Raw genomic sequence first — 10,294 nt, 5'->3', positions numbered from 1 at the left:
GTTTTTGTATGTGTTTATAAATAGCATAGGAAAAGGTAGGTGAGGTATCACACTAGACCGAGAACATTGTTTAATGGAATGGAGTGGGTTTGGCAGGAAAGGGAGATATTAACATTTTTTAATACAACACCTAAGCGTAGTTTGAATTATTATAAAAAGCCTCCATTATTTTTGTAGTTTTCCCCATTCTCCCCAAAGTCTAATAAACTAACTTCAGATAACAATAATTTTGCCATGGTTTTGTTTTTTCAAAAGAGAAAAGAAAGAAAATACCATACATGACTATCCCCCCGCTCCTTGCACCTAGTGAGTTGTCTGGGTGTGCTGTGCCTGTTAGAAAGACTACCCTAGACCTCAGATTGGACCCCTGACAAGGACCCCTGAATAGGTCACCCACTACCTTCTCTAGCTCTCAAGCTTGAATTTCCCCAATTCCCAGTTCAAAGCTGGTCTCTCAGTAACAACCAAACCAAAGTCCAGAAATGGGTTATCTAGGAACTCAGCCCATGTGTAAAAATATTATTCTAGGTCATTCTTCATTCCTCTTGTACATACCCTGTTCAGACAGCCTCAAAACTATTTCATTTATTATTCAAGAGAATTATCTTTATCTCGTTTTAACAGTAACCTATTATCAATCAATCAACAGAATTTTTTTGGAAGCCTAGTCAAATACCTATAGGAAAAACTAATATGATTAAGATACGTATATAATATATTGCATGTATATATGTCTATATTTTTCTATATATATATTTGCAATCAGATTTGCCTTAAAATTGGTCAGACTTTATCAACTTGAGTAACTATTTTGGAATTGTACAGTCTTATGTGGTTTTAGAGGGTTTGTTTCCCTGGACCAAAGAAAAAAGTACCAGAAGTCACAACTAGGGAGTTGTGAGGGAGGTTTCAGGCTCCAAGGGAATGTGACTTCCAAGATATACAGAAGACATTCTTCTTTATAATCCCATAATACAAGTCACAGAATAGTCTTTATTGCAATGCCAGAAGGGAAATATATAAATAAAACACTGAGTTTTTAGGGAATCTATTAAACATAAGATGATCATTACATAAATACTTTCAAGAATTATATTGAGCCACGAACAGAAACCCACAAAACAAGAATAATAAAGAGTTTGAAGGAAGAGTCTAGGATTAACAGGACAGCTTCATGATGTCAGTGGGAACCCAGGCTCCTTCTCTGTTTACTCAGCCATCCTTTCCTGTTCCCTTTTCCTCATGATTACAAGATGGTTCCATTTCCACCATTTCATTCAATCCCCTCAGTGCTCCCAGTCCAACCCCCACTAGACATCAAGACTATGTTCCAGGCAGGAAATAGGGAGAAGAACAAGAGACAAACGTGCTAAGTCAGCCGCAGATAAAGAGCTCAAATCTCATTGGCTGGTGTGTCACATGCTAATTCCAAGCAACAAAGGAGCTGGAAAAAGTAATTGTGCCACTTATAGCACCCCACCCCAACCCGGAAAAAGCAAAGTTCTAACGGTAAAAAATAAGGCAAAAGTGAACATTAGGTTGGCAATTCCTACAGTAAGCAATCCAGGATTAAACTTTTTTTGGTTTGTTTCTTAAAAATCAGCCTGCTCCCTTCCGGGAATTTACTCAAGAAAATAAACAAGCAAACAAAGATATAATTTCATTCATTTTAACATTATTTCTTATGGTAAAATCTGGTTGGTTAGTAAAATGATCTGGCTCTCTACTCTTTCTCTGACCTCATCTCCCACCCACATTCCTCATTCTGCACCACCCCGCTGCTCTTCAACAACGCTAAGCATATTATCTTGTTCATTGTTCTCCCTCTGCCTGGGTAGAGGCAGAATCTACCCAGATATTCCCACAGCTTGCTTCCTCTCTTTACATCTCTGCTAAAATGTTTCTCTTTCCAGACGCTTACATCACCTTCCCTGAAACAGTAGCTTACCTTACATTCATTTTCACTTTTATCACTCACTACCACTTAACATTATGTTTATTTATCTTTTATATTCTGTCTCTCTCCTTCTGTCTTGCTACTTAAGAATTGAAGCCTACAAGTATGACTGGCACAAAATAGGTATGAAATATTTGTTTTATGAGTGAATGAACCTCTACCTGTTTATTGAGGTCTTTTATGCCTCTCAAGAATATTTTGTAGTTTTTATATAACATTCTTGCAGTTTGCTAGGTCTGTTCATAGTTTTTACTGCTAATTGCCAATGTTACATTTTTTTGCCTTTCACATTTTTTTAATTGGTATTTTGCTGGTCTGTATGAATGCTATTAATTTTAAAATATATTTAACAACTGGGCTGACCTTTTTAATTCGTTTTAATATATTTTAATTAGTTTAATACATTGATCTTTTAAATTAATTTTAATACAATGTATTAAACGAATTAAAAAGGTCAGCCCAGTTGTTAAATATATCCTTTAAGTTCTCTTGTTTTTTTTGTGTTTTTTTTTTGAAAGATAAGTAAGTAGTCTAGAAAAATTGCAATTTTTATTTTAATCCTTAAACTTCTTTCTTTTCTGATCTTTTTTTGTTGCTGTTATTTTATTTAGGGAGGCCTTCACTACAAGGTGAATAGGTCAGCAGTGGCTGGCATTGCTGCTAATTCCCGACTCTTCATTCTATAAATGAGAAAGAGGAAGCTCAGAAGTTTAGATGATGTAATGACACAGCCCAGCTGGCTGGTGGCTGACTCTGTATCAGACTCCATGAAGTTTTGCTACCCCACATACTAATACAGTGCAGCACTTTATAATAAAAAGGATTTGGGACCTGGAACTAGCAGACTTGTGCATCACCATTTGCAATGACTTAGTGCAAATTTATTTAGCATTTGAGACTGTTTCTTCCCATGTAAAATGAGAATATTGATATATACTACATAGAGCTTACCAAATGAGTTGATTTCATATAAAACATTTAAAAGAGGGCCCAGCAAAGTAGTTACTGAATAAATGTTAGTTAACGTAACCTTAAAACTACCTACATTTTATGATTTTTTTATTTGTGGTTTCTATCATGCCACTCAGATTTAAATATCTGGTTGAACTTGTTCCAGATTATCACCTAAACAGATACAATCAACTTTAATTGTGAAGATCTTTCTCTTGTTTCCCGTTTCTTACTCCATACTATCCCCTTTTCCACACACATAAAACCATGATTCATTCAATATTTTATGATATTCTTATGAATTTCTGGATTGCAACTTATGCACAAGTTAGTGGCATATAGAATCATATAGCCCTTTCGGGCTCTGAGTCCCTAATACACTAAGGTTATTCAAGCGATTTTTAAAATGGTACCTTCTAATTCTTTAGGCTCATAAAATTAAACAATGTTTGATGGAAGAATTTTCTAAGGGTGTACTGTATTACTGCAATGCTTTTGTTTTAGGCAGAACTAATGAGATTCTTTATCATCTTTCTTAATTTTACATGAAGTACAGGTAAAGGAACTGACATTGGGATTAGATTATAATTCACTCAGGATTTTAATTTACACTTTTCTTCAAATCAGGATAGATCAATCTATGAGCAAATTTTTCTTAAACAGGACAGTAAAAATCTTCAGTTATTATTTGAAGACAAAATTCAAATAACATTGAGGTTACATCCAATATCCTTTTAGGATGGACACTGAAAGATTCTGAGAGCAGACACATTTTTGATGTAAGACTGTATTTATGACGATAGAAGAAAATGTTTTACTTATTTATCTTCTGAAAATCCTGTATTATGAAATTATAACATTGCATTCAAAACCTTGCCATCAGGTCAATTTTCTCATGCTTTATATTTTAGATTATTCATAATTTCTCCCTCCTTCTTTCTTTTCTCCTTTCCTTCATTTATGTTTAGGCTCAAATAGATAGAATTGACATGTTACAGACATAACATGATATGAAAAATGAAAAGACTATTTGTAACAAAAGTGCCTACTGACTAGTTGTATTATTAGTCTGTTCTCACACTGCTATAAAGAAATACCTGAGTCTGAGTAAGAAGGGGTTTCACTGACTTACAGTTCCACATGTTGTACAAGAAGCATAATACCGTCATCTGCTCAGCTTCTGAGAAGGCCTCAGAAAACTTATAATCAGGGCAGAAGGCAAGGGGGAAGCTGGCATTTCACATAGCTGCAGTAGGAGGATGAGAGAGAGTGGGGAGGTGCCACACACTTTTAAAATAACCAGATCTCGTGAGTATTCACTCCCTAACTATCACAAGAATAGCACTGAGGGGATGGTGCTAAACCATTTGTGAGAACTCCACCCTAACTATCCAGTCACCTCCCACCAGGTCCCACCTCCAACACTGGGGATTACAATTCAACATGAGATTTGATAGGGACACAGATCCAAACCATGTCACTAGTTATACTTACTTGAATTCTGTCTGATGACCATAGAATTTGAGTATTTTAAGAAACAATCTTGTTGAAACCATCTTACAGATAAGAATACCAAGTACTGTTGGCATGGGTTCCAACATTCACCAATCCAACAGCTGTGGGTTCAAAATGTTTTTAAAAATGACAACATAATATTTTTAAAAATAACAATATATCAATAAAAAATACAAGTAAAAACACAGTAAAAGAACTATTATGTAGCAGTAATGTGGTATTACGTATTATGAGTAATCTACAGATGAACTAAAGTATATGGGTAGCTGTGCACAGGTTTTATACAAATACCATGCCGTTTTATATATAGGATTTTAGTATCCATGGATTTTGGTATCCTCAGGGGGTCCTGGAACCAATTCCCTGTAGATACTGATGGACAACTATACACCATTTAGTGACCTAAACAACACTTCACTCCTAGTTAGAAGCAGAATCAGAACTCTAATCCAGTTCTCCTGAAATTGATCTAATTCTTTCTCCTTCTGCCATGATATCTCAGTTACGAAAACTAAAGGAAAAAGCTAATGAGGCCAAGGATATGGAACTAATCCCAGAATTTATACTTACTCTGTGATACTAGGCTAGTCGAGTGTCTTATAAACTATAAAGTTTATAACTTTGTACATAACTGCAGATTAAAAGGAGAATGAGACACTCAGCTATAAATGGATCAGTTCCACTATTCTTAAAATCTTAAAAGACTGGTCATTGTTGTCACCTCTGTATAAGAAAAAAATGCAACATTCAACCATCCTCCCACCCAACAAGAGTGTTAAAGAAGTGATTCTTTTAATTTGATAAGTAATATTTATGGAGGATTCCACCATATGTCAACACAAGAAAGGTGACCAAGAGGAATAAAATTCTATCAGTGAATTGGGGAAATGTAAAAAAGGCCCAGAAAACAAAACAAAACTATACTTAGTTTGATGCTGCTAGGGATTGTTCTGTTTATCTTGTAATAAACCAATTGTTCATTCATTTGGGGTCCCAAATCGTGAAATGTTAAACCAGAATCTTGGCTCCTACTTACTGGTGCTTTCTCTTCCCAAAAAAACCCTTTATGTAAGGAAATATTTTAGATCAAATCTAAAAGCAATCTTCAACAAAACACGTGACACTTGAATAATTTTGGATTTGATTAGATTCAGGAAAATGTAAGGCCTCGTGGTAACAGTGTCTGTTCTCTTAATGAATATGTATCAAATGTCAATTTTTTTGTCATAAAACAAATTAAATTGTCAATTAGGGCATTTAGGGGTGACCCACTAGAAGGAAACTTACCAATAAAAGGTAAATGATGAAAGACCTGAAAAGAAGAATATCTGAAAGATTAAAAAAAAAAAAGAAGTAAAGAGAAGAAAACAAAAACAGAATATAGGGAGTGTCACCAAAAGACACTGAGTGATAAAAAGTTGTTGTTTTTTAATTAACTAAACATAAGGAAAACAGGGCTGAGCATTGTGGTTCACGCCTGCAATCTTAGCACTTTGGGAAGCGGAAGCAGGAAGATGGTTTGAGCCCAGGAATTTGAGACTGGCCTGGGCAACATAGTAGTATCCTGTCTCTAGACATTTTCCCTCCCCTCCCCTCCCCTCCCCTTCCTTTTCTTTCTTTTTTGTCTGGTCTTGTTGCCCAGGCTGTAGTGCAGTGGCGTGATGTCGTCTCACTCCAACCTCCGCTTCCTGGGTTCAAGTGATTCTCCTGCCTCAGCCTCCCAAGTAGCTGGGAATACAGGCATCTGCTACTATACCTGGCAATTTTTTTTTTTTTTTTTTTTGTATTTTTAGTAGAGACTGGGTTTCACCAGGTTGGCCAGGCTGGTGTTGAACTCCAGACCTCACATTTTTTTCTTTTTTTAAATTAGCTGGGCATGGTAGTGCGCTCCTGTAGTCCCAGCTATGCAGGAGACTGAGGCAGGAGGGTCACTTGAGCGTAGGAAGTTGAGGCTGCAGTGAGCAGTGATTGAAACACTGCACTCCAGCCTGGATGACAGAATGAAACACTGGAAACAGAAAGAAAGAAAGCGAGAAAGAGAGAGAGAGAGAAAGAGAGAGAAGAAAGAGAGAGAGAAACAGTGGGTTAAAAAGTGAGACTTAATTTCTTCTATGGTAATGACCAATTCAAGAGGTTTCTGGGTATGGGAAATTTTGCACCAGGAGGCTGGCCTAAGTGGAGGATTTTAGGGTGAAGCTAGGTGAAAATATGGGCTAGAAAGGCTATATGTGGGGATGCCTTGAGGAGGAAGGGGAGAGTGGATCTCACAAGAAAGAAAAGTAGCGAGATACCAGAGCTAAGATGAAGAAATGTGTATTAAGTATACTTTTACATACCCATAAGGCTAGAATACACATTTTGAAAGAGGTTGTAGGACTTCAAGGTAAATATCTCCACCTCCAGAAAGCGAGACAGTTTCTAAGGTTCAGACTCCTCTTACCAGTGGCCTCTGCCAGTAGAGGAACCAGAGTTCCTTGGCATATGCAGTCTCTCTAGGAGATACCAGCCCCTCCTTCAAACTCAGATAGGGAAACCTTTAACCATCCAACCTGGCTCTCTGTCTCCAGAGACATCCTGTTTTACACTCACATGCACCTAACCTTATGAGCCAAGAAAGAATCTCTGAGCCCAGATACTACCCCTAACTGCCAATGCACATTGAAGGAAAACAGAGGAATGAGAAGGAACTCCCAGAGAAAAAAGAGTCATTTTATTAATTAGTTGTGAATCATGGCTATAATGAAAGGTAGGCCCAGGATGTTTGGGAAAGCAGAAGTGAAGAGTCAGGGTGTTTGGGTTATTGGGAGGTGGGAACCTAACAGAGAGAATTTTTATGAGAAGATAAGGTTTTAACTGGCTCCAGAGAGTCAATTAGGAGAGCTCTATTCTTTCTTCCCTAGGAGCAGAGTTGGGGTGAGAAAGAAGCCACTTCAACTAGAAACTGAATAATATTTGCAAAACACTTTTGAAAAAATTCCAGTGATTCCAGAGGGCTGAGGAGAAAAGCTTCAATCCAATGCTAGACGGCTTTAGTTATCTTTCTAACGAGTGTGGGATGAATATTGAAGCCATTGATAGGTTTCACTAAGTAAAATGATGACATTTGAGTTTTACAACTAAGAACTGGATATGACCTGGAGGTGAGTCTAAGTATTAACTTGCTTCCTCTGCCTTCTAAAAGTCATTCCCCGGGGCCATTTCCCTCCTCAGTGGTTTGAACTAAAATAGTGTGGAGGAAGATTTGGAGTGGGTTCTGAAGCCAAGCTCAATCCTCTTTTTGTCTTGGGAAAGTTACTTAATTTTCTTTGCTGCCATTTTCTTTCTGCAAATTAGAAAAGGATGTAATACTATTTTATAGAGTTGCTGTGGCTATTAAATGAGATAACAAATGAAAATCATGTATCAGTGTCTGGTACCTAATGAGAGGCCAATAAATACTTTTATTAGGAAAAGATGATGCCAGACATCTGGAATTTCTCCTAGAACCCACATCTCCATAGCATCATGCAATTGCTATTTATGGTGCTCACAGTATTTCACTACAAGAAGGGGCAAAGGCATCACACGTAAACTGGACTCATCCTCCTTCCATACTCATCCATAATTGCAAATAGCCTTAGCCCTGGTTGTGCTGTGAATGTGAACCTATGTGGGAAACATGCACACATTCAAGGAACACACACAAGAAAACACTGGTCTACACTTGGGCTCCCTTCCACTCTTTCCAAACACACTAAGACATCTGAGGAACAAAGGAACATCTATCATCAAATACCATTTACTCAGCATTTAGCTCCATACCTTTCTTACACATAGTGTTTGGTAAATATTAGTTAAGGAATCAGTCAGCAAGGTATCATTAACATCTCCTACGTGGGAGTTCTAATAGATAAAATACATCATCATTGTTAAACAAATTTTGAGTATATTTGGAGAGAGAGAACACACACATACAAACTCCTGCTGAACAAGTCTGGAGAGTAAGAGAAAGACAAGTGAATTCATCAGGAAAGGCTTGAGGAGGCTGACGATTATTACGTGTCTGAAAAGTAATTTATAGAAGCCTTTCTCAAAGTGAGGCCTGTGGACCATCTGCGTCAGAATTACCTGGGTGTTTGTTTAAAAAACACATGGCCAAGCCCCAGTTCTGCTGCACTGAGTTTCATCCTAGGGGATTTTGATGCTCATTCAAGTTGCAGAACCTCTCTTATATAACTTTCTGTTTCTTAGAGGAGAGATTCTTTTGATTCAAATCATAATTATCTAATTTTACCTTTCACTCTCCTACCTCAGTTCCGATCCAGATGTTGAGACTGAGTGAAGGTAAAAGCTCCCTTTTCCACCAAAGCCTTTCTTCTCTCCATCCCCTGGGATTCATTAAAGTGAGCCCATTAGGATGGTAACAGGATCACTCCTTGATGTGACTTTTGCAAACCTTGCTTATCTTAAGAATCGCCTGGTGAGTTGGCTTAATATTCAACCCAGCCTACAGCCTGGTGGAATGGAAGCAGAATCTACAGAGGGGAGACTTGAATCTGCATTTTTAATAGTCACATCAAGGAAAATCTTATGATCAGTCAAGTTTTGAAAATAATTGCTTTTAAACATTGTGAGTTTACTGGTTGATGCCAACCAATATGAAAAAGCCATTGCAGGGTAGTAATTTAAATCCAACTTTGATCATTACTTTTCTGTTTTGGTCACAGAAACATTAGTTTGGAGGCTTGGTTGATGTTTGATTTTATTTCTTCTTACACTCTAAGATGCAAACTATGATAGTAGTTGAACTGTTTTTGTTCAGGGCACATTTTTATAAATATTTGAAAAATGAAACATTAACCAACTCAGCTAAAAATTTAAAATAAATATAAAAATGTAAGGAAGAAAAAACATTATTTGCATATTAGAAAAAACAGTTGGTCTCCTCTAGCATATACCAATAATTTAAAACTGGAGTCGATTTCTCCTATGTAACTTCAAGAAGTGTTTATGTATTTTATTATTACAGAGAGAAAATCTGTAAGTTCAGTCTGTTTTTTTCTTGGACCTAAGAGTTTAATAAAGTGAGACCATGAATAATTTGCATGTTGAAGGGTCTATAAAATGTGCTAGTAATTCTTAATTTTATTGCCTTATGTTTAGAAAGTACAATTCATATTTTTTCTATTCTTTGGGTTTTTATTGAGCTTTTAATTTTTTGGTTGCCTGAGTATTCGTGAGTATTCTCTGTGTACCTGAAAATAAGATATATATTCTGTACTACAGGTGTACAGAGTTTGATATAACTATAAGAGACATCTTATAAATTACATTTATTAGTTCTTCTATATTCTTACTAAATTTGTGACTATTTGATTTGTCTTGAATTGAGAGTGATACGTTAACGTTTTCTATTTTTTGTATGTTTCCACCTATTTCTTCTTGCATTTCCTATAGTTTCTGCTTTATGAAAATTGTTGATGTTTTTGAGTATATAAATACTAATATCAATTTTATATTTATTACAAATTATAGCTTCTGGTATTATAAAGTATCCTTTTAAAAAATTCTTTTAAGACATTTTGGGTTGAATCCTATCTTGTCAAATATAAAAATATACTTCTGTTTCTTTGTATTTGTCTGGTGTACATCTTTGTATCCTTGTATTTTTAGCTTTTCTGAATCTTTTGGGTTTGGTTTTGTTTGGCTTTGTTAGAAAACCTGAAAATGGTTTTCTTTGAACAGGTATGTTAAGCTCATTTATTTTATAGATACCACTATGTAAGCTGTTCTCTCTCACTCTTCCTACCTCTCTCTTTCTCTTAGTATCTTTTTGATATTTAGAAAGACTTTTATTTTTATGGTAATATTTACATTTAATAAAACACCTCA

The sequence above is a fragment of the Colobus angolensis genome, unplaced genomic scaffold (genome assembly GCF_000951035.1).
Source record: "Colobus angolensis palliatus isolate OR3802 unplaced genomic scaffold, Cang.pa_1.0 Scaffold23, whole genome shotgun sequence".
NCBI classification, from domain to species: Eukaryota; Metazoa; Chordata; class Mammalia; order Primates; family Cercopithecidae; genus Colobus; species Colobus angolensis.
The sequence above is the reverse complement of the archived record's forward strand: the minus strand, read 5'-3'. Positions refer to the sequence as shown.